Source organism: Panthera onca, chromosome A2 (genome assembly GCF_046562875.1).
Source record: "Panthera onca isolate mPanOnc1 chromosome A2, mPanOnc1 haplotype 2, whole genome shotgun sequence".
Lineage (NCBI taxonomy): Eukaryota > Metazoa > Chordata > Mammalia > Carnivora > Felidae > Panthera > Panthera onca.
Genome location: NC_138340.1, coordinates 142,596,172 through 142,622,843, shown reverse-complemented (window position 1 = coordinate 142,622,843; position 26,672 = coordinate 142,596,172). Strand labels below are relative to the sequence as shown.

The window sequence follows — 26,672 nt, the reverse complement described above, 5'->3', positions numbered from 1 at the left end:
GAAGAAAAGGAAATTAGAAAAATTTGAAAATTATTGTTTTCAAACAAGATGTTGTAATTTGAACTGCCACAAGAATAAATTAAAAAGCTCTATAAGATACTGAAAATCTTAAATGAAACTCTGAAAATACGGACAATAGATACAGGCAGATTTCTACCCAATCCCCAAATATGCTTTAGATATGGTAAAACACAGTTAGAAAATTAAATTTTTTAAGACTCTTCCCAGTTGAGTTTGTGTGCACAGATCAGACTATACATTAGGTAACTATATATTCTGGTTTACCTAGGACAGTTCAGATTTATCTTTGTCTTTCCAGAATCCTGCCTAAACATTAAATTTAATGTTTAAATTTTAGCAATTGTTCCCTGCAGTTCATTCTTTCTCAAAAGTGGCTCAATTTGTGAGATAAGTTACATGGGCATTCTAACTACTTAAAACTTGCATAGAATGACTGAAATTCAGGCAAGACCAAATTTTTGTACTTATGCTTCTTTCTGTGAATATCACAGAGATACTGTTAAGATTCTTGGGAATGCCAAAGATTTGGTACAGAACTATAAAACTGTTTGGGACGATGGCCCTAGAAACTAGAGATTTTATAGTTTCCTGAAATGTCACAAGTGTGGGGACCATGCTTGAGCTCTGAATGGAACATGACTTTTAGGTTTTTGCTTCCTCCATTTCATGAGAAAAGAAAAAAAAAAACAACAAACCTTATAGTTTCCACTCTTATGAGGGCTTCCAATAGCATTAATTCTCTCCCTCCTGTCTGTCCATCCATGTGTGCTGCACATATCAATCTGTCATCTATTTTCTCTATATCCTCCTCAGCAGCCTTTATTTTGGTGTTCATATATGAAGAGCTTTTTGTTTGTACAGGTGTGGCTCTACTTATGGAAAGTCCATGTGAAGTGACCTTGACTATTCTGGTCACAGCAGAGTAGAGCAGTGCGATTGGTAGCACCGGCTTAGCCCCTGGGAGAGCAGCAGGATTGCAATGATGGCAAATTTAAAACAGAAAAATACCATTTTTGAAATGTGGACACATTGTAGTTGAACATAACCGTGACTTCAGAAAGATGTATTTTTTGTTTGTTTGTTTTAAATTCACAGTAATTGAACTTCTTATATGTTGACTTTCCTCTCCACGGGCTAAGCTAGAATGGCCATTTTAAAAGATTTGCTCCTCTGTGACCTGAAGAGCAATAGACATTTTTTTTTTTTAATTTTATTTTTATTTTTTAATATATGAAATTTACTGTCAAATTGGTTTCCATACAACACCCAGTGCTCATCCCAAAAGGTGCCCTCCTCAATACCCATCACCCACCCTGCCCTCCCTCCCACCCCCCATCAACCCTCAGTTTGTTCTCAGTTTTTAACAGTCTCTTATGCTTTGGCTCTCTCCCACTCTAACCTCTTTTTTTTTTTTTTTTTCCTTCCCCTCCCCCATGGGTTTCTGTTACGTTTCTCAGGATCCACATAAGAGTGAAACCATATGGTATCTGTCTTTCTCTGTATGGCTTATTTCACTTAGCATCACACTCTCCAGTTCCATCCATGTTGCTACAAAAGGCCATATTTCATTTTTTCTCATTGCCACGTAGTATTCCATTGTGTATATAAACCACAATTTCTTTATCCATTCATCAGTTGATGGACATTTAGGCTCTTTCCATAATTTGGCTATTGTTGAGAGTGCTGCTATAAACATTGGGGTACAAGTGCCCCTATGCATCAGTACTCCTGTATCCCTTGGATAAATTCCTAGCAGTGCTATTGCTGGGTCATAGGGTAGGTCTATTTTTAATTTTCTGAGGAACCTCCACACTGCTTTCCAGAGAGGCTGCACCAATTTGCATTCCCACCAACAGTGCAAGAGGGTTCCTGTTTCTCCACATCCTCTCCAGCATCTATAGTCTCCTGATTTCTTCATTTTGGCCACTCTGACTGGCGTGAGGTGGTATCTGAGTGTGGTTTTGAGTTGTATTTCCCTGATAAGGAGCGACGTTGAACATCTTTTCATGTGCCTGTTGGCCATCCGGATGTCTTCTTTAGAGAAGTGTCTATTCATGTTTTCTGCCCATTTCTTCACTGGGTTATTTGTTTTTCGGGTGTGGAGTTTGATGAGCTCTTTATAGATTTTGGATACTAGCCCTTTGTCCGATGTGTCATTTGCAAATATCTTTTCCCATTCCGTTGGTTGCCTTTTAGTTTTGTTGGTTGTTTCCTTTGCTGTGCAGAAGCTTTTTATCTTCATAAGGTCCCAGTAATTCACTTTTGCTTTTAATTCCCTTGCCTTTGGGGATGTGCCGAGTAAGAGATTGCTACGGCTGAGGTCAGAGAGGTCTTTTCCTGCTTTCTCCTCTAAGGTTTTGATGGTTTCCTGTCTCACATTCAGGGCCTTTATCCATTTTGAGTTAATTTTTGTGAATGGTGTGAGAAAGTGGTCTAGTTTCAACCTTCTGCATGTTGCTGTCCAGTTCTCCCAGCACCATTTGTTAAAGAGACTGTCTTTTTTCCATTGGATGTTTTTTCCTGCTTTGTCAAAGATGAGTTGGCCATACATTTGTGGGTCTAGTTCTGGGGTTTCTATTCTATTCCATTGGTCTATGTGTCTGTTTTTATGCCAATACCATGCTGTCTTGATGATGACAGCTTTGTAGTAGAGGCTAAAGTCTGGGATTGTGATGCCTCCTGCTTTGGTCTTCTTCTTCAAAATGACTTTGGCTATTCGGGGCCTTTTGTGGTTCCATATGAATTTTAGGATTGCTTGTTCCAGTTTCGAGAAGAATGCTGGTGCAATTTTGATTGGGATTGCATTGAATGTGTAGATAGCTTTGGGTAGTATTGACATTTTGACAATATTTATTCTTCCAATCCATGAGCAGGGAATGTCTTTCCATTTCTTTATATCTTCTTCAATTACCTGCATAAGCTTTCTATGGTTTTCAGCATACAGATCTTTTACATCTTTGGTTAGATTTATTCCTAGGTATTTTATGCTTCTTGGTGCAATTGTGAATGGGATCAGTTTCTTCATTTGTCTTTCTGTTGCTTCATTGTTAGTGTATAAGAATGCAACTGATTTCTGCACATTGATTTTGTATCCTGCAACTTTGCTGAATTCATGTATCAGTTCTAGCAGACTTTTGGTGGAGTCTATCGGATTTTCCATGTATAATATCATGTCATCTGCAAAAAGCGAAAGCTTGACTTCATCTTTGCCAATTTTGATGCCTTTGATTTCCTTTTGTTGTCTGATTGCTGATGCTAGAACTTCCAGCACTATATTAAACAACAGCGGTGAGAGTGGGCATCCTTGTCGTGTTCCTGATCTCAGGGAAAAAGCTCTCAGTTTTTCCCCGTTGAGGATGATGTTAGCTGTGGGCTTTTCATAAATGGCCTTTATGATCTTTAAGTATGTTCCTTCTATCCCGACTTTCTCAAGGGTTTTTATTAAGAAAGGGTGCTGGATTTTGTCAAAGGCCTTTTCTGCATCGATTGACAGGATCATATGGTTCTTCTCTTTTTTTTTGTTAATGTGATGTATCACGTTGATTGATTGGCAAATGTTGAACCAGCCCTGCATCCCAGGAATGAATCCCACTTGATCATGGTGAATAATTCTTTTTATATGCTGTTGAATTCGATTTGCTAGTATCTTATTGAGAATTTCTGCATCCATATTCATCAGGGATATTGGCCTGTAGTTCTCTTTTTTTACTGGGTCTCTGTCTGGTTTAGGAATCAAAGTAATACTGGCTTCATAGAATGAGTCTGGAAGGTTTCCTTCCCTTTCTATTTCTTGGAATAGCTTGAGAAGGATAGGTATTATCTCTGCTTTAAACGTCTGGTAGAACTCCCCTGGGAAGCCATCTGGTCCTGGACTCTTATTTGTTGGGAGATTTTTGATAACCGATTCAATTTCTTCGCTGGTTATGGGTCTGTTCAAGCTTTCTATTTCCTCCTGATTGAGTTTTGGAAGAGTGTGGGTGTTTAGGAACTTGTCCATTTCTTCAAGGTTGTCCAATTTGTTGGCATATAATTTTTCATAGTATTCCCTGATAATTGTTTGTATCTCTGAGGGATTGGTTGTAATAATTCCATTTTCATTTATGATTTTATCTATTTGGGTCATCTCCCTTTTCTTTTTGAGAAGCCTGGCTAGAGGTTTGTCAATTTTGTTTATTTTTTCAAAAAACCAACTCTTGGTTTCGTTGATCTGCTCTACAGTTTTTTTAGATTCTATATTGTTTATTTCTGCTCTGATCTTTATTATTTCTCTTCTTCTGCTGGGTTTAGGCTGCCTTTGCTGTTCTGCTTCTATTTCCTTTAGGTGTGCTGTTAGATTTTGTATTTGGGATTTTTCTTGTTTCTTGGGATAGGCCTGGATTGCAATGTATTTTCCTCTCAGGACTGCCTTCGCTGCGTCCCAAAGCGTTTGGATTGTTGTATTTTCATTTTCGTTTGTTTCCATATATTTTTTAATTTCTTCTCTAATTGCCTGGTTGACCCACTCATTCGTTAGTAGGGTGTTCTTTAACCTCCATGCTTTTGGAGGTTTTCCAGACTTTTTCCTGTGGTTGATTTCAAGCTTCATAGCATTGTGGTCTGAAAGTATGCATGGTATAATTTCAATTCTTGTAAACTTATGAAGGGCTGTTTTGTGACCCAGTATATGATCTATCTTGGAGAATGTTCCATGTGCACTCGAGAAGAAAGTATATTCTGTTGCTTTGGGATGCAGAGTTCTAAATATATCTGTCAAGTCCATCTGATCCAATGTATCATTCAGGGCCCTTGTTTCTTTATTGACTGTGTGTCTAGATGATCTATCCATTTCTGTAAGTGGGGTGTTAAAGTCCCCTGCAATGACCACATTCTTATCAATAAGGTTGCTTATGTTTATGAGTAATTGTTTTATATATCTGGGGGCTCCGGTATTTGGCGCATAGACATTTATAATAGTTAGCTCTTCCTGATGGATAGACCCTGTGATTATTATATAATGCCCTTCTTCATCTCTTGTTACAGCCTTTAATTTAAAGTCTAGTTTGTCTGATATAAGTATGGCTACTCCAGCTTTCTTTTGGCTTCCAGTAGCATGATAAATAGTTCTCCATCCCCTCACTCTCAATCTAAAGGTGTCCTCAGATCTAAAATGAGTCTCTTGTAGACAGCAAATAGATGGGTCTTGTTTTTTTATCCATTCTGATACCCTATGTCTTTTAGTTGGCGCATTTAATCCATTTACATTCAGTGTTATTATAGAAAGATACGGGTTTAGAGTCATTGTGATGTCTGTATGTTTTATGCTTGTAGTGATGTCTCTGGTACTTTGTCTCACAGGATCCCCCTTAGGATCTCTTGTAGGGCTGGTTTCGTGGTGACAAATTCCTTCAGTTTTTGTTTGTTTGGGAAGACCTTTATCTCTCCTTCTATTCTAAATGACAGACTTGCTGGATAAAGGATTCTCGGCTGCATATTTTTTCTGTTTAGCACACTGTAGATATCGTGCCAAGCCTTTCTGGCCTGCCAAGTTTCAAAGGAGAGATCAGTCACGAGTCTTATAGGTCTCCCTTTATATGTGAGGGCACGTTTATCCCTTGCTGCTTTCAGAATTTTCTCTTTATCCTTGTATTTTGCCAGTTTCACTATGATATGTCGTGCAGAAGATCGATTCAAGTTACGTCTGAAGGGAGTTCTCTGTGCCTCTTGGATTTCAATGCCTTTTTCCTTCCCCAGTTCAGGGAAGTTCTCAGCTATAATTTCTTCAAGTACCCCTTCAGCACCTTTCCCTCTCTCTTCCTCCTCTGGGATACCAATTATGCGTATATTATTTCTTTTTAGTGTATCACTTAGTTCTCTAATTTTCCCCTCATACTCCTGGATTTTTTTATCTCTCTTTCTTTCAGCTTCCTCTTTTTCCATAACTTTATCTTCTAGTTCACCTATTCTCTCCTCTGCCTCTTCAAGCCGAGCCGTCGTGGTTTCCATTTTGTTTTGCATTTTGTTTAAAGCGTTTTTCAGCTCCTCGTGACTGTTCCTTAGTCCCTTGATCTCTGTGGCAAGAGATTCTCTGCTGTCCTGTATACTGTTTTCAAGCCCAGCGATTAATTTTATGACTATTATTCTAAATTCACTTTCTGTTATATTATTTAAATCCTTTTTGATCAGTTCATTAGCTGTTGTTATTTCCTGGAGATTCTTCTGAGGGGAATTCTTCCATTTGGTCATTTTGGATAGTCCCTGGAGTTGTGAGGACCTGCAGGGCACTTCCCCTGTGCTGTGGTGTATAACTGGAGTTAGTGGGCGGGGCCGCAGTCCGACCTGATGTCTGCCCCCAGCCCACCAATGGGGCCACAGTCAGACTGGTGTGTGCCTTCTCTTCCCCTCTCCTAGGGGCGGGGTTCACTGTGGGGTGGCGTGGCCCGTCTGGGCTACTTGCACACTGCCAGGCTTGTGGTGCTGGGGATCTGGCGTATTAGCTGGGGTGGGTAGGCAAGGTGCACAGGGGCGGGAGGGGCAGGCTTAGCTCGCTTCTCCTTAGGTGATCCACTTCAGGAGGGGCCCTGTGGCAGCGGGAGGGAGTCAGATCCGCTGCCGGAGGTTTGGCTCCGCAGAAGCACAGAGTTGGGTGTTTGCGCTGCGCGAGCAAGTTCCCTGGCAGGAACTGGTTCCCTTTGGGATTTTGGCTGGGGGATGGGTGGGGGAGATGGCGCTGGTGCTTTTGTTCCCCGCCAAGCTGAGCTCTGCCGTCCGGGGGCTCAGCAGCTCTCCCTCCCTTTGTCCTCCAGCCTTCCCGCTTTCCGAGCAGAGCTGTTAACTTCTGACCTCCCAGACGCTAAGTCGCGCTTGCTGTCGGAACACAGTCAGTCCGGCCCCTCCGCTTTTGCCAGCCAGACTCGGGGGCTCTGCTTGGCCGGCGAGCCGCCCCTCCGCCCCGGCTCCCTCCCGCCAGTCCGTGGAGCGCGCACCGCCTCGCCGCCCTTCCTACCCTCTTCCGTGGGCCTCTCGTCTGCGCCTGGCTCCGGAGACTCCGTTCTGCTAATCCTCTGGCGGTTTTCTGGGTTCTTTAGGCAGGTGTAGGTGGAATCTAAGTGATCAGCAGGACGCGCGGTGAACCCAGCGTCCTCCTACGCCGCCATCTTCCGGAACCTCAGCAATAGACATTTTGAACAATGGGCTCAGAGGCAAAGCATACTGTGTATGGAAAAATGACTAAAACATCCTGAAAGGGTTTCCAGTGCAGGGCCTTTGGAGGATTGTTGTAGCCTTGGACATGCTTCCCTGCAAAAGACTCGGATTTGAACATCGAGAAACAAAGAAAAACTGAAACAAATCCTGTTATTAAGAGATTAATTCAAACTATCATCTGAGGGTTTCTTGTGCTTTCTTTCATTTTTGTTTTTGTTTTATTTTTACTTTACTTTTCCCTCCCACTCTCATATTAACATTGAAGAATTAAACCAGTTCATCATATATGTTAATTTTGGAGAGAGCCTTGGGCCAATGGTGAAGAAACACTTGCCATTGAGGAATATTTTGAGCTCCTTATTTGATTTACAGTTTTCCCTTCCACATTTGCCTATCCCCCAATTCCTTTCTATCTTTCAGCTAATTATTTCCTAATTGCCAAATCCAGTGGATCATTCTAGTATTCATTATTTTCCCTCTCTGTGGCATCGAATGGAAAGTACCCTCCTTCCCTTGATTTCCATCCCATTAGTTGGCCAATGTTTGGCCAATGACTTTTTCTCTGGCTCCTTGTCTCCATGATAGGATTATCTCCCCCTCCCTGCCCATTAAGCAAATTTTCCCCATGCTATCATTCTTTTCTCTTCTCAGCTGTACTGGATTGGGACGATGACATCTAGAAACTTGAATCTTTACTGAATTAAGTTTATTTTTTAATATGTAAAACAAAAGGTATAGGCTGAAAAACCTCATTTCCTGTCTTATCAGTTTCATCCACCATAGATAATCAATTTGACTAGTTTTTGGTCCATTATTTTTACAAAAATAAGAAAAGGCATATATATTATTTACTTTTATTTAAGCAAATGATGGCATACTATATATATTCTTTTATATTATGACTTCCTCATTCCATTAAAAATATACTCTGTTACTCTTTTTTTTAATGTTTCATTTATTTTTGAGAGAGAGAGTGTAGGCAGGGGAAGGGCAGAAAGAAGAGACAGAGGATCCAAAGCAGGCTCCGTGCTGGTGGCAGCAAGCCCTATGTGGGGCTCAAATTCACGAACTGTGAGATCATGACCTGAGATCAAGTTGGACACTTAATCGACTGAGCCACAAAACATAAGAGACTCTTAAATACAGAATACAAACTGAGGGTTGCTGGAGGAGTTGTGGGGGGGCGGGGAGGTATGGGCTAAATGGGCAAGGAGCATTAAGGAGGACACTTGTTGGGATGAGCACTGGGTGTTATATATAGGGGTGAATCACTGTGATTCTACTCCTGAAATCAATATTGCACTATATGCTAACTAACTTGGATGTAAATTTATGTTTTTTGATTTTTTTTAACATTTATTTATTTTTGAGAGACAGAGCACAAATTGGAGAGGGGCATAGAGCAAGGGAGACACAGAAGCCAAAGCAGGCTGCGGGCTATCAGCACAGAGTCCCACGTGGGACTCGAACCCACAGATCGAGAAATCATGACCTGGGGCGAAGTTGGAAACTTACCCGACTGAGCCACTCAGGTACCCCATATGTAAATTTAAAATTTACAATGACTCCATAGCAGTTCAGTAAATATACATATATTATAATCTTTGTAGCTCCATAAAATTCTGTTTTGTTGTCTCAATCCTCAGTCTTATCTGACCTAAATTTAAAGGAGACACAAACCCCTTCAAATATGAAATGAAGACTATCTTCTTCCTAATTAAGATATTAGTTGGGAATTCAAGACTTTGATTTTTCTCTTCCCCATGTAAATTTTCCAGTGCTGTCAGAAGTTACCACAAAATGCTGTCATCTTTGTAATCACCATTTTTCACCAAAGCAACTAAGTATAAAAAGCTCCTTGATCACCCAATATCTTGTTCTCTATCTATACTTCATTTTGTACCATCACTGGTGATAATTTAGGTAATCATGATATCCCACATGTCACGATTCTAGTATTCTATCCTCCAAATAAGGAGGATAATTTATGTTTGTGTTTTCTTTTGCTAGACATATTATTAATCCAAGTATAATTTGTGTTAATTTACAGATTAAGCCAAAAATTTTGTCACCCCCTTTTATAGCACAAGGGGGAAAACATTGGTATCTCCCTTCGATGCCTACATTTTAATGTGTCTTTACATTGAAAGAATACAGGATTTGTGTGTGTGTGTGTGTGTGTGTGTGTGTATGTGTGTGTGTGTGTGTGTGTATGTGTGTGTTTAGGCTTGTCCTTTCTCATGTCTTTGCTTCTATTCCCCACTTAACCATTAAAACCCAAGACTCCTGGGTATTCTACTTTGAGGTAAAATGGGTTGCCACTGGCCAATTAACTAGCTAAAACAACAGGAAGAAAGCCAACTAAGTTTAAAATGTCCCACAGTTTAGACAGCACTCATGGGCTATGGAATCAATGAGGAATAGAATAAATGAAATTTCAAAAAGAGAAGACTTTCTAAAGTGAAATGGTAATGTTGACAATTGCTATCCATCTCTTTCCTTCCTGAGGACAAGTGTTAGTCCTTGGTATGGGCTGATAGTCTGGCTTGGACTCAAAAGCCTATGCTGTGGTAAAGAGAAAATCCCAAAACTTTTTTTGTGAAAGAGAGGACGTGAAAAGCATTGGATATCAAGAATGTTCAATTATACAGCTGGTTTGCCCGAAGAATATTTTTTTGCTGGGTCTAAGATTGTATAGAAGGGCACTGATTTTCACCAAAATTTCGTTTTACTTACAAATGTCTAGTGTCCAAAAAACAACAACAATAAAAAACAACAAAAATAATAAAGACTAAATTTGCAAAGAGGCAAAAAAATATAACTGATAACCAAGATTAAAAACAAAAGGGGGGTGCCCAGGTGTTCAGTCAGTTAAGCGTCCAACTCTTGATCTCAGCTCAGGTCTTGATCTCAGGGTCATGAGTTCAAGCCCCGCATTGGGTCACACTGGGTGTGAAGTCTACTTAAAAACCAAAAAAAACCAAAAACAAACAAACAAACAAACAAACAAAAAACAGGAGACACACAAATAATCCAGATCTAGTAGTTTGCATACAAGGATTTTAGAATAAGTATAATGAATATGGTAAATAAAACATGAAAAGATGGCTCAAATAAATGAAAAGATGAAGATACTTGATAGAGAATGGGAATATACAAAAAATTGTATAGATATTCTATAACTTTTATATTAAATTGAGAATGCAAGGAATAGATTTAACAGAAAACTAGACATAGATGAGATGAGATGGATAATGAATGATGTAATAAATAGCAACTTATCCAGACTCGCTTTTCTTCAAATGAGTCTTCCCCATTCAATCAGAAGGATCATTCTAAAATGCAAATTTTATTACTTCCCTCAAAAGAAAGTCAATAGTTTCCAAGTGCATATCTTAGGATATTCACTTAGTGTACATAGTCTTTACTATGGTTAATATAATCTTACAAGACCAATCCTTTTGTATCTTTCTGGAACATACTATTCACTCAGAATATATTACTTAAATAAAATAAAAATTTGTTAGTGAAAGAGTGAGGATTCTCACATGCCATATTCACAAACCCTTTTGTGACCATTCCAGACTTTGACAACAGAATGTTGATAATTCTTCACACAATTACAGGTGGTATTTATCTTTCTTGGGAACAAAAGTTAAGCGTCAAAACCACATTGAAGTAATTAAAAATTTTCTAAGCTTTAAACAGAGTTCTCTATCAGTTTTTGTTTTGACAAAGTAAGAATTATTGGTTTTACTAGTTGAATTCCTCACATCTACCAAAGACTAAGACCAGATTAAATACATTAATTATGGGAGAGATAAATATAAGTCATTTAAAAATGCAGTTTATTAAAATGTAAAAGAAAAACTTCAAAAGGATGCATTCTTCTGATATAAAGCTGAGCCCTATTTTTCTTTCAAATTAAAAAAAAATTAATGACTTTTACTTTCCAAACAAATTGTATTATATAAAAATATAAGGGATGCCTGAGTAGCTTAGTCAGTTGAGTGTCTGACTCTTGAGTTCAGACAAGGTCATGATCCCAGGGTCGTGGGATCGAGCTCTGCATCAGGCTCCATGCTGAGTGTGGAGCTTGCTTAAGATTCTCTCTCTCTCTCTCTCTCTCTCTCCCTCTGCCACATCCCCCACTCTCTCTCTAAAAAAATAATAAATACAATAAAATAAAAATAAGAATTCTTCAACTGAAGTGAAAATGATCTTAAAGAGCTCTTGTCACAAAAACTCACATTTGAAATAACATTAGAAATGACACAGCACTCATGTGATATAAGATAAATAGAAATAAAGTAAAAATTTCCCATATCAGAACAATGAAACTGAATTTCTTTGGAAAAATTTTTTAAAGTTTATTTATTTATTTTGAGAGTGGGGAGGACCAGAGACAGAGGAAAAAAGAATCCCAAACAGGCTTCACTCTGTCAGCGCAGAGGCCGACTTGGGGGCTTGTGGGAGGCCGGACCCCGGTGCCAGGCTGAGACCGGGTCGAGCAACGGCTCCCTGTTGACTCAGCCAACTCGGTGGTTCCCCCTCCCATTCCCCCACTTGCAAAGGCATACGAAAGCCTTGTCAAGGCTGAGAAAGCTAATTCCTGAAGCCTGTGGCCTGTGGGTGTTGGCAGTAATGTTACCCCCCCTTTTTCTACCCCGGGGTCAAATAGAAACAAACATGGGAACTGTGTTTTGCTAGCAATCTATCAACAAGGTCTTGCTGTGACCCGTTTAGAAAGTTCACAAGGTACACAGAACTAAATGTTTTGGCTGGCAGTGATCATGTGAAACCTGTTTATTCTTAGAATGACCTGATCCATAAGAGTCTTATATTATAAAAGATTGTGTACAGCAACAATAAAGCCGTCACTTGGGCCATCAGCCCAGGGGACCCTCCTGTTCACAAACTGGCTTCTCTTCTCTCTTTTTCTTCTTACATTCCCCTACCCTCAAGACCCTGATCTTGGTGTTTGTTGCGCCGGTCGCAACAGGGGCTCCATCTCACAAACTGTGAGATTGTGACCTTAGCCAAACTAGTCAGATTCTTAACTGACCGACCCACCCAGGTGCCCCTTAAAATAGACTTTTATCATTAACTTTATAAAAAACAGACAAAATGATTAAACTTTGAATATTAAGGGTATTAAGGACTACAGATTTTTATAATGCTAATTATGGAAAATTACACACTTCCCCAAAAAAGAAATCCAGAGATACAGTAGTATTTTCTTCTGGCAGAGTTTTATTTTACCTAAGTTATATTTTGTCCTTCGGCCTGATTACATAGGTTGACTATATTATAGTGCTAATCAAACTAAGGTAATAGTATAGTTTATTTCCTATTTCATTGGTTACATAAAATCGAACTTAACGAGCTTGCCTGTATGTTCCATTAGCCATGAGAAAGAAGTGGTTGTAGCAAAGCAAAGCAGACTTTATGAAAATATCTCAAAATATGTGTATGCTGGATTACTGGTGATATCACCACAGTTCAATGATCTTATATGCAGGTGCATCTTGAGTACAGAATAATATTCTTTCATACCAATTCATTTCCTATGCTAAGTCTAAAGACAGCTTTAAGCTGGAGAAAAAAGCTTTAAAACTTGATGTGCAAAATGTACATTCATGTAAGTGTTACTCGGGCAAGGCAGCAGTAAGACATATCTGCTTCTTAAAATGGTGTTATATGATATGTGATTTCTATGGTTGTTGGAGTCTTTGGTAGTTTTATTATGTTTTACAAGGCCTTGGTTAAAAGGCATTATAAAAGCCCAAGATGCAATTTTATTTTATTTTATTTTATTTATTTTATTTTTATTTATTTTTTTAGTGTTTTTATTTTGAGAGAGAGAGAGACACAGAGAGAGAGAGAGACAGAGTGTGAGTGGGGGAGGGGAAGAAAGAGAGAGGGAGACACAGAATCCGAAGCAGGCTCCAGGCTCTGAGCTGTCGGCACAGAGCCCTACGTGGGGCTCAAACTCATGAACTGTGAGATCATGACCTGAGCCGAAGTCAGACGCCACCCAGGTGCCCCAACATGCAATTTTAAAAGCATAATAAATATGCACTGTAATATAGAACCTGAGTCATTAAACAGAATACTAGCAATTTTACATTAATTTGTCAATATTATTGCTTTACATGGAATGCATGCACTTCTGAGAATGTTTATAGAAAGTACATATGCAGTGCCTCTCAAACACTCATTACACTTATTTTATAATATCCCTGCAGGTTAAGTGCTATCAATTCTATTATTTACTTATTTGTTTAATTTAAAAAAAATGTTAAGTGCATTTATTTATTTTGAGAGAAAGCGAGTGGGAGAGGAGCAGAGAGAGAGAGAGAGAGAGAGAGAGAGAGACAGGAAGGGAGGGAGAGGGAGAGAGAGAAAATCCTAAGCAGGTTCTGCACTGCCTGCTCAGAGCCTGACATAAGGCTTGAACTCACGAACCGTGAGCTCATGACCTGAGCCTAAACCAAAAGTCGGATGCTCAACTGACTGAGCCACCCAGGCACCCATATTATTCATTTAGAAAAACTTAAGTGTCTTGTTCAGTTCAGATCATGGTTAAACGTTATTATAAAACACCTTGCTCTACTGTATATAGAATGCTAGTATACTGGATATGTCCCCACTGTGCAAGGCAATGCACATGTAAACTCACTAAAACATCGTCTCTAAAGAGAACATTGTACTTATTACTAACACTGGAATTAATAATTGTTTGTTTATTTATATGTTCATGTCATCCACTCTAATTATACGTAGGTAGAGCAGCCTGTCGTTCAGACATGAGTCTCCATTTGGTGCCTCAGCTTTCACAAAAGAGAATTAACCCTGTCCACTATGACTTTACTATTAAACCGTATGGGATTCTCTGAATTAGTGCCATAAAGTCTCTGCTCTGTGGGTACTTGTCAGAGAAGAAATATTAGGGTTGTTTATTGTAGGGACATTGTTGATGATAACATTCTACACACCACAATGTATTGTTCTTATGAGGATTCACAGGACAAGATTCACTGAGGTCTTAGAAATGGGAATAGTTAGACTCCCCTAACTTTTTTCTCAACTTTGGGCACTGTGAATCATGTAACTGAAGATCTTTCTCCCTTGACTGTGATTGCTAGAACTTCAGAGCAAATTTGTGGCCCAATTCTAACAAGTGTGAAGGACCTTATGGCATGTGCTTCATCCCTGGCTTCATTTTATTTCTGTTACCATTAATACACTTCACTGCTATTTCCACAATTGTTTATATTGTTGTGCTGTTTGTGTTTTAAGCTGTCTAGATATGTCATAAGTATAACCTTCCTCAGATAAACTTCACAGAAAATTTGAAGCAGTTTTCTTAGATTACACTCAATAAAAAAATCACAGCAAAGGATACATAATTATAGGAATAAAAGTGAATTAAGCAAACATATAGATATGACTCAAACAAAATTTTTAAGGTTGGGCTACACATTTGGTTCAGTACTTTCTTGTGGGCAAAAGAAAAAAGACATATGATTAATTATAAAATTTACATTGCCGATGAAGGGAGATATGAAAAAAAATTTGAATGCTTACTCATTTTTTGAGAGAAAGAGAGAGAGGAAGAGACCGGAGTGTGAGTGGGGGAGGGGCAGAGAGAGAAGAGACACAGAATCCGAAGCAAGCTCCAGGCTCTGAGCTAGTCAGCACAGAGCCTGACATGGGGCTTGAACTCATGAACTGCGAGACCATGACCTGAGCCGAAGTCAGACACTTAGCCAACTGAGCCACCCAGGTCCCAAAGGAGATATATTTTTAAAGGAGCATACTGGTTCCAGAAATGCCATGTTTTCCTAAAACTTAAGTTTAAAAGAAAGACATTATAATGATATTCAACTCTGAAAAGAGTAATTACTAGCAACGATTTAAACTAAATAATCAAATATGGCCTCAAATAATAACATGGTCCTGTAAGGTTCAGTACTCTTCATCTTCAATGCCTTCCCACTCCTTATTCCAAGCTTGACAAGGAATGTATTAAAGATATATGTGCATATGTGAATTTAATATGATTAAGGTGGCATTTAAAATATGTGGGGAAGTGTTGACTAATTAAGAAATATTTTGGAAATTATTTGGAAAAATAATTTGGAAGAATGATCAGCTCCCAAAGAAGTTACATTTCTACTACACTTTACCGTCCACAAAAAATATAAAAATATAGAGTAGAATACATTTATGATGTTGAAGCATATAAATTCTTTAAAACAAATCTACAAAAACTGATTTGTTACACAATATCAAAATGATTATATTTATATAAAATCTCATGATAAAGTTCAAAGAAAAATAGAAGAGGGGGAGAAAATATTTGCAACATATATATAAAAAGGCCACTGTTTTAGTCTATTTGGGCTTTTATAATAAAATACCATAGACTGAGTGGCTTATAAATAACAGAAATTTATTTCTCTCTGCTCTGAAGACTAAAAGCCCCAAATCAAGGCATCTGCAGATTCGATGTCTGCTGAGAACTTGCTTCCTGGTTCACTAATATAGTCTGTTCTCTGTGTCTTCATGTGGAAGAAATGAGCAAGGGAGCTCTAAGGGGTCTCTTTCATAGGGACACTAATCCTATTTATGAAGGCTTTATCTGGAAGAACTAATCACCTCCCAAAGGCCCCACTTTCTAATACCATCACCTTGGGGGTTAGCTTCCAATGAATTTGGGGGGAACACATTCAGTTTATAAGCAGCCACCAAATCAAAGAAGTCTTCTCTGACACGAAATCAAAGAAGTCTTCTCTGACCCCTTAACTAAAAGCATATGCCCACCTGTAGCCCATCCCTTTTTCATTCTTTCCTGGCTAAATATTCTCTGCAGTCTTCATTTGTTTGAAACAGGGAGATTTTTGTTGGCCACGTGGTTTCTGATCATACTCCTGGAGAGATTGCTCAACAGGCCACTCAAACACTCAAACACCCTTTGGCAGGCAAGAAAAACATGTCCTCATGCAGAGCTCCCACTGGCCAAACAAATGCCAAAAAGTGCCTGTTCCTACAATCATTAAACATACAACTGAGCCTCTGAAACCCACACAGAGCTCTGTAACCATCTTAAATCAAGGCTCGGTGATGCCAAAGAGCTCAGACTTGAAAACTGGACTTACAAACCAATGCTATAAAATGACATTTTCTGTCCTCAACAGAATAGTGGCAGAAAATTTTTTCAGGTTGGGTGTTAGAGGACATTTTTGGTACTTAGTACAAACACACACACACACATGCACACATCCACATATGTACATATACATATATATTTGGAATCTGCAATTGCATAACAACATTTAACATTTGCATTTAAACAACATTTAACAACACGCATTTAAATTTAACACACCCCAGACAAATAGCTGTTTCCCACTGCTCTACATTAGCTCCACCTCAATATTCCTCAAGTTGGTAAAAATGAAGCACTATCTATCCAGATGCTTACGCTAAAAACCTTACAGTCATTTCTTAATGCTTCTTTTTCTTCACCCCTGCATTTTTTCAGTCAACTATATTAGTTCTTCTGGAATAAGATATCTTAAATCCATGTGCTTCTTCCTTTCTTGACTCTTCTCACTTCAGTGCCGGGGTTACTATCATCTCTCTGTGAGATTATTGCTGAAACTTTGGCCTGGACTTCCCATCACTGCCACTGCCATGGCCTGTCCTTCACAATGATTTTATATGTTTCTCTCTCTCTCTCTCTCTCTCTCTCTCTCTCTCTCTATATATATATATATATACACACACACACACATATACACACATACGTATATACAAATCTAAATGTGAATATATGAATACGTATATGAACCATATATATGCATATATTATTATATATTAATGTTAGTATATTATATATTATTATACCCAATAAGTAATATTATATATACATATATGCATATATATAGACATATATATGATTAGTTGATGGTCTTTAGTTTTTAGATTTAATTGCAAACATTCTGGATCAGAGACTCCTTTTCAAAAGGTAAGAAATTTGGGGGTACCTGGATGGCTCAGTCGGTGAGCATCCAACTCTTCATCTCAGCTTAGGTCATGATCTCACTATCTGTGGGTTCGTGCTGGGTTCTGCACTGCCAATGAGGAGCCCGCTTGGGAGTCTCTCCCTCTCCCTCTCTGCCTCTCCCCCATTCGCACTGTCTCTCTCTCTCTCTCTCAAAATAAATAAATAAATAAAAACTTAAAAAAAATAAAAATAAAAATTGAGAAATGTGTCTACACTGCATCTATCTTCTCATATAGACACAGGACATGTGCTTTTTTAGGCTGCCAGTGTGTCAAGCCTTCCCTATGGTGTCCTAACTCTGAGAACAGGTATCAGGTGCCAATTTTCATTCTTTACACTTATGCTGCCATTTCCCTCATAGGAAAATAAAGAGAAAAGAAAAAACATTTCCTGCACAACAAACAAATCTCTATCAGAAAATATAAAATAAAAATACACCTAAAGCATAGGATGATTCTAAAAAAAGTTGAAGGAAACCATATATCTCTTTGTAAATGGAGAATATCCCTATGTATTTAATACTCAAGTTTAAAACATCCAGAGTTGAGATAATAAAATTTAAGGTGACATTATAATACCTGGGCTGTAGGTATTTGGGTATGAAACTACCACTCTAACAATACTTCTTTGTTCATAATAAAGATGTGCATAATGCTTTATTGTTTAAAAATTCCATTAAACACAGCATCTCATTTGATCCTCACAAAACTGCCATGAAGAGAGTGTGGAGCTAAAGGAAGGGATAGTCAGTGAAGCTGATTTGTGTAAGTGCATACAGTTAATGATAAAGCAGGGAATAAATCTTAGTCTTTGGACTTTAAGACCTGAACTTCTAATCCAGGGCATACACATCCTATAACCTCTCAGTATACAGTGATTTAACATGTCTATCTGATTTGCTTATTATATTCACACTGACAGTGCAGAGTTCTTCATCCAGAGAATATGAGTGTATTTCTGTAGATCATGACCTTTCAACTTAAAGGAGGCAGTCTGGTTTAATGAAAAGAATTCAGTCTTTGGTTTACATTCCAGTTCTGACATCTACCTATCTTGTGTGGGAACTAAAACATGATATAGGTTCATGAATTAAACTTACTTTGCAAGGTTATAGATAGAAGAAAATGAGATAATATATGCAAAATGTCTAGTATAGAGTTTGTCTTAATACACATTAGTGCTATTCCTCTTTCCTCCATATGGCTAGCCACCTCGCCTCCTCACCCAATCCATCTTGGGCAAGACAACATATAAACCAGATCACTGTGTGTCTGCTCAGACCACTGCTCCAACAATGACCAATAATTCTCTAACCATGTCTTATAGCTTTCTCTCTAGAAAAAAAGTTCAACAAATAATAGGTAGGTATAAAGTGACGAATGAGAGATGATCTTTGCCTCTTCTCTATTACCAGGGAAAATCAGAATTTAGCTCTAGATATCTCTCAGCACTGAGGCCTGGAGGCTATTTTCCTAATAGCAACCTCTATCCTAAACAAATTGTAGTGGTGTCTGGAATCCAAAATTTATCTCTGACATTATTGATTTTTATTATCTAATCAATTGCTCATTAAAATAAAATTTTAGGTACGTAACAAAGGTACACACAAAATTTTTAGGAGGCATTCTTTATTTCCTTATTTGTTGAAAATATAATCTGAATTTTAAATTACTTAATTTCAAACTCATGTCCAGAAATTTGGTGACCCATTTATGGAATTTGGTTTTGGAAAACTTGGGCCACAGGCAATTAAAAAGTAGTATAATGATTACTAGAGAGGATAATGGAACTGAGGGAAAAATAGAAAAAGCTGTAGCATACAGTTATAAACATGGAGATTTGTAACACAGTTACATTTTATTAACAAAAAGCTGGGGTGCCTGGGTGGCTCAGTTGGTTAAGCAGCTGACTTTGGCTCAGGTCATGATCTCACAGTTCAAGAGTTTGAGCCCTGTCTCAGGCTCTGTGCTGACAGCTCAGAACCTGGAGCCTGCTTCGGATTCTGTGTCTCCCTCCCTCTCTGCCCCTCCCCTGCTCATGCTGGCGCGCTCTCTCTCTCAAAAAAAAAAAAACATAAAAAAACCCAAAAAGCTATACTTCCTCATCTATAATTTTATCAAAAATTTTTTTAACATTTATTTATTATTGAGAGAGAGAGACAGAGAGACAGAGAGACAGAGAGACAGAGCACGAGCAGGGGAAGGGGAGAGAGAGGAGGAGACACAGAATCCAAAGCAGGCTCCAGGCTCTGAGCTGTCAGCACAGAACCGAGGCGGTGCTCGAACTCACAAACCGCGAGATCATTACCTGAGTGGAAGTTGGATGCTCAACTGACTGAGCCACCCAGGCGCCCCCTGATCTATAATTTTAAAAAATGATTAAGAAAGCTAATCACTGACTAGGAGGAATGTATTTCATATCTTTATACATTGGAATGGAATTTGATAAGTAAATTCATTTGGGAACTCTACAAACTGAGATAAAAGCATCTAATTTGGAAAACCACAGTAAACAATTAAACCGCATTTTTCTCTTTCAAAGAACTAACTTGAGATGTCACTATGTGTTTGCCATTTCTTTTCAAACTAGGTGTGTCAATTTACTCCCATTTTTCTTCTTGAATCTAAAAATGCAAATAAGCAAGGTACATTAAAAAAAATTTATTTGAGAAGGGAAAAAGAACATCTCTCAGAGAAGATTTTGATTGAAACAAGCCTTTGCTTATTCACCAAGGTATATTCTCAGGGAGTTTTTTTTTTTTTTTTTTTTTTTTCTTAAACCCATTTGGAAACGCTACCTTGAAGAGTGATATTTCAGGAGAAGCATTTTCTGAGTTGACAAGCCGCCACTATCCCTCCTCACTAAACACTCTACTTTTCATTTCTTGCTATGACAATGGTGTTAAAATCTCCAAGGTGGTGTTTAGGCTGCTCTCAAACTATTCCATCAATTTGGGATCCTTAAATGCTTTTCTTAGGAAACAAAGTTGATAAGGCTTTTGAGCTTAAAAAGAACGGTGTATATGAGTTTCCACTGAATAATGCATAGATAGGTTTATGTGGCATGCTAGGTTTATCTAATTTTATCGCTGTAATGAGAAATTCAGAAATTTTACATAAAGTAAAACCTAGCATTTAAATTTCCAGATTTCATTTTATGAAATATAATAATAAGCACCGAGACACTGTCAAAGGCCAGAGTATGGCAACCAGTGGCTAGGAGGTCTGCTATCTTTCTTAGATTCAAGGTGTCCTAATAACTCACGCACAATGTGCATTAGTGATCATGCTGAAGTCATTGTCTTCCCCAGGACACTGTCAAACATGCACAACTAGCCTGCAACTGTACCCCCAACCCCACCCAACATACAAAGCGCTGCCACCTTCCTAGGTCATTGGCCCAGACTTAACCCCTTCCTGCACCAATTACAGAACTGTTCATCTCATGAAGGCTAGTTAGTTGCACAGTTTATACACCTCAGGAGACCTAGGAGGACAAGTCCTCCAATTGGGCCAGGAACTTGAAGCACCATTCTCTGAGACAAAGGTCTGTACACCTTACCTAAGTTGTGCTAACCAAGATTTTTGTATGTTCTGTGTTTGCTTAGATTGTGTTTTGAGCATTTACTATCTTTCATTTATAAATTTAAAAAATCAGGCAAATATAAAAATTGAGCAATTGAGTTCACTGCACAATAATTGCCAATAATCAGGGCCTTTTAAATTTTTAATTTTCCTTCCTTTTGCCACATAGTTACAATAGTTTCCCTTAGAAAACCTTTTGTGTGTGTGGAAATTTTCAGATATACAGCAAAAGTAACCATGTGTTTTAAGGCACAGTTACCCTTCCAGTAATTTTCATTTTAATGGCTAAATACTGGAAGGCAAGGTGGGTCTTTAACATGAACGAAGATACCAGTACCTTTCCCATTAACCCACAGAAAGAATAGCTGCGGTTTCTTTCCTTTTCTATTCTCTTCATGTGTTCTACACTTTTAACAAATTTTTAAGAATATAATACAGGATTATTATTCATAGGTACAATGTTGTATGGTAGATCTCTATAACTTATCCATCTTGCATAAATTTTATATCTGTTGATTAGCGAGTTCCCACTCCCCACTCCCTCCAGCCCTTGGCAACCACTGTTCTATTTTTGGCTTCTATGAGTTTGACTATTTTAGATACCTCATATAGGTGGAATCATGCAACACTTGTCCTTCTGTGAGTTATTTCATTTAGCATAATGTCCTCAAAGTTCATATATGTTGTTATATGTCAAAGGATTTCCTGCCTTTTTAAAGGCTGAATAATATTCCAGTGCATATAATATATATACCACTTTTTAAAATCCATTCATCTACTGATTAATTTTGGGGTTGTTTTTACATCTTGGTTGTTTCACATCTTGAGTAGTGCTGCAATGAATGTGGGAATTTTAATATGTCTTCAAGATATAATTTCAATTCTTTTGGATAATTATCCAAAAGTGAGATTGCTGGATCAAAAGGTAGTAATATTTTCAATTTTTTGAAGAACTTCCATACTGTTTTCCATAGTGGCAGCACCATTTTGCATTCCCACCAACAGTGTACAAGGGTGCCAATTTCCCCACATCGTTGCCAACATTTACTGTTCTTTTTTTTTTTTTCATGGCCATTCTAAGAGATGCAAGAAGATATTTCATTGTGGTTCTATTTGCATTTCACTGATGATTAGTGACTTTGAAATTCTTTTATATACCTGTAGGGCCTTTGCATGTCTTCTTTTGAGAAATATCTATCCAAGTCCTTAATTCAACTTTACCTTACCCTCAAGGATTTAGCAAAAACAAACAAACAAACAAACAAAAAGCAATTAGCAGAAGGAAGGAAATAATAAATTATAATAGAAATAAATTAAATAGAAAAAAGAAAAACAATAGGAAAAGCTCAATGAAAGTAACAGTTGTGTTTTTTGAAAAGATAAACAAAATCGATAAATCTTTAGCTAGAATAATTAAGAAAAAATAGGACTCAAATAAACTGAATGAAAAATGAAAGAGACATTACACTGATGCCACAAGAATAAAAGCATCATAAGAGACTACTATGGCATAATATATACACCACGAACTGGATAACCAGTAAGAAATGGATAAATTTCTAGAAACATACAACCTACTAAGACTGAATCTTGAAGAAACAGAAAAACTGAACAGACCAGACCAATAACAAATGAGAAGGTTGAATCAGTAACCAAAAACCTCCCAACACAGAAAATCCCAAGACCAAACAACTTCACTAGTGAATTCTACCAAATGTTTGAAAAATAATTAAAACTAATCCTTAAACTCTTCCAAAAATGTGAAGAAGAGGGAACACTTCCAAACTCATTTTATGACAAAATCAGACAAATACACTAAAAAACCCAGAAAATTACAGACCAATGTCTCTGATGAACACAGTTGTAAAAATTCTCAACAAAATACTAGCAAACTAAATTCAACAATACATTAAATAAATCAAACACCATGACCAAGTAGGATTTATTCCTGGGATGCAGAGATAATTAGACATATGAAAATCAAGTATGTGATACACCATATTAAACAAGGGTTCAAAATTGCAAGATCATTTCAATAGATGCAGAAAAAGTGTTTGATAAAATTCAAGACCCTTTCATGACATAAACTCTCGGTTTCAATTTCTAGAGGAAGTTATGTACATAGTGGCAAGGTCTGTAGGAATTGAAGGGAGGAGAAGCTGACTTGAGACTTTCTGACACAGCTATCAGTGACATTAAGAAGTAAAATTTCAAAAACTTTTAGGAGAACATATTATTATGACTAAGTATTTTGAAACAGAAAGATAGATGTGTTTTAACAAAGAGAAATAAAAAAACATGCCTTATAATTCATGCTAAATATAGATAAGACAAATTGTTCTAGATATATGTGATATGATGTGAGGTTTTGAATAAGTCGAGTAGACATTTCAAACCACCCCTCTCCCTCCCATTCTACCTTTGTACTTGTGAACATGTTTGAATAAAGCATAATAAATAAATAAATAAATAAATAAATAAATAAATAAATATCATTAATAGAGAATAAGCATCTTTTGAGATATACATAAGACATCATGGCTAAGGTGAAATGCTCATCAATCCCTCATGGTAAGAAACTTTGAGATGCTGTGGTGGAAATCTGTGTTGTTATGTCATGCTATGAACAAAACAATATAATGAATTATACTAAATAATAATGAAAAAATATAAATATAAGTCACATGTTGTTTTAAGCCCATGTAACTTTGTATGTGTGATCTAATAATAGCCTATGTATTTCATACTAATCAATTCCTGTGTAATGATAAAAGGCACCAGGAAGGCTGGTTACTCGGCCTGAACCACTCATTCTCGGAGAAAAATTATCATTATTATTTTTTTTGTAACTAAATCCTACAGCACTCTGCCATTTTTTTTCAGAGATAAAATAGTTAACTATTGTCCTACTAAAGGTCCTTTTTTAGTAACAGAAATATTTAAGCTTTGTCAATGAACAATTAAGAATAACCAACAGGTATATTCAGTGGTAGTAGTTTCCCAGACTTGCATTCCCATATATGAAGCTTAGAGCAATTCAAAGTGAGGGAGATTTGTGCTGTAAATTGCCGCATGGCATGAGTTCAAACAGAAATTCACAAATATGAATGCTATAGTGTGCTCAAACGTTTTACCAGAGGAAAAAAGAAACAATACACAATACAAAACATAAATCACTAGATATTTTCCTCTTCGGGTATTTCTTTTGAACAGAGCAGGATGTTTTTAATACATATGTATGTATTAAATTTTACTACACACATGCCCATACAGAAAATACATTGATCCAATCAGTAATTATCAAAAACAATGTCAGAGATTACAGCAGAACATTGTGGTTTTTGGTTCTCCTTCTGTTAGAGTGACATGTTCCTGTCTATAGTGCATATGTATTGTCCCTTTTTCTCTTTCTCCTTGACTTTCTTATTTCTGTAATAGTCTGTCCAATGAATGAAGAGTGACTAAGTAGAGAAGGTACAGGAGCAGAAAACAGTTGAGTTCACAAATTATACTGGGCTAGACAGACTTCCCACGGCAATAAAGAGAATATCTTTGTTGCTTGTTTGTTGTGTTTTACTTCGAAGAGAGTGTGTACATAATTTTCAAGTTAAGTATTTTGTGGCATTTCTGCTAATTGTAAATTGGTATTTTTTGTGTTTTTTTCTTCCCAGCCACAATGTACTTTAACAGAGAGATAGATGTGGTATTATCTGTAAGTTTCCATTGTTTCTTTTTCTTTTTTGTTTTGTCTGTTGCTAGTTGGTCTCTGGAGGATTGTAAGAAAAAAAAATAGTGAGAGTAGTGTTTGCTAACAGTCCTGTTACTAACTGAACCTAAATTGAGCTTATGGATTGCTACCTATCTTAATAACTCCTTAATATCTCAAGAAGTTGGAGAATAATAAAATGAATCCTAAAGGAACTGAGATCAGACAATACAAACTTTTTAGTCTGTTCTTAATAAAGATAACTTTTCAACATTTTCTTGAGTACATAGTCTTAATAGGAAAAAAAAAACCTTAACTAATATTTAATTAGCCCTCATTTAGTTCACTCTGGGGCTTGAATGTGGGGCTTTATCCTTGATCTATTTTCAACAGATCATTGTTACAGTTCAATTTTTAATTCATAGGTTACTCTAAAAGAATGCCAATTTTATTCCTTCTGTTGTATATTTCTGGTAGATGGGGCTTACTTTACTGAAAAGAGGAGTTGGTAATATACTGATTACAGCTTCTATAACTACAAAGTTGAAGTAGAAATGAGCTATCAGAATAGGAAATGATGGTTAAGGAGTCCTCTACAATGATGACGATTGGCTATCCAAAAACTTGGGGGCTTTTGGCTTCCTCACAGTAAGGGGCATGATATTTTTACACTTTCCACAGAATAAGAGGAAGAGAAAATCAATTTCCCACTATCAACCATCATACATATTTCTTCTGCACTACACAGCTTCATTACTAACTTTTAAGGTAAAATTTAGGTATAATTAAATGTACAGATTTTAGTGCACAGATTGATGTTTTGTTAACACTCCAACCAAGTTATAAAATATACCCATCTTTCAGAATGTTCTCTTATGGGCCCAGTCAGATGCCCCCATTGCTCCTCCTGATAAACTAGTGTTCTAATTTCTTTTTGTGTGTATATGTGTGTACTAATTTCTATCACCATAAATTAGTTTTTCATGTTTTTGAAACTCTTATAAATAGAACCATAAAGGATGTACTCTTTTGTGTCTGGCTTCTTTCATTCAATATAATACTTTTTTTTTGAGCTTCAGCCAAATTGATCTATCAGTAGTTCATTCTTTATTCCAAGAATCCTAGTAATTCTAAACTGTATTTCTAGTTTCATAAGTGAAACGCATGGATGTCAAGTGTGTAGGTCAATGCCTTCTGACAAATATATAGTCCCATATAACTATCACCCAAACCAGAGTTATTTTTTAAATACAAGTTATTTTTCCCCACAGTAGTGAATCAAAACAAAACAATCTCATAATGGGCCTAGAACAAATAAAGGCTATAAAAAAGCCAATAGCATAAAAGTGCAAAGACATAGATGTATAGAGAAAATAAAACATGTCCATCCATAATATAGACTAAACACCTAACATAAACTGATATTAAAACCCTGTTAGGGGGGCGCCTGGGTGGCGCAGTCGGTTAAGCGTCCGACTTCAGTCAGGTCACGATCTCGCGGTCCGTGAGTTCGAGCCCCGCGTCAGGCTCTGGGCTGATGGCTCGGAGCCTGGAGCCTGTTTCCGATTCTGTGTCTCCCTCTCTCTCTGCCCCTCCCCCGTTCATGCTCTGTCTCTCTCTGTCCAAAAATAAATTAAAAACGTTGAAAAAAAAATTAAAAAAAAAAAACAACCCTGTTAGGCTAAAAACATGACATTTTTGAAGAAGCATGAAGAAATTAACTTTTTGACATTTCTTTTTTTTTTTTCTTTGAAATTAACTATTCATGTCAACTGAATGGTCTATTAGATAATGTGATAGTCTGTCTTACCTTGACTGTTGGTGGGATTCTGGTAAATGGGAATACCATAAAATAGACATCCAAAAATTCAAATGTTTGAATTCAAACTTACGAGAGAAAAAAATTACACACACACACAAACTGAAGCACTGATCTCTCAAAAATAAGGTAGAGTCAAGTATGCTTCCAACTCATCCTCTAGAAGTTGACTAAGTGACCAAAAAGAAGCAGAATTGGAGATGGGATCATAAATGGCCTCAATTAGTGTTGAAATGGAAAGAGTAGGAATGGTGTTAACCACCACTGGAAAAAAAAATCTGCTAA

At 37.3% G+C, this 26,672-nt stretch overlaps 1 long non-coding RNA gene across 3 annotated transcripts in view; it reads right to left on the bottom strand.

The window, feature by feature from the left end:
- LOC132679466 (uncharacterized) overlaps window positions 1-26,672 on the bottom strand; it is a 404,100-nt gene that overhangs the window by 99,205 nt on the left and 278,223 nt on the right. The gene's annotated exons all lie outside the window — the stretch shown is intronic.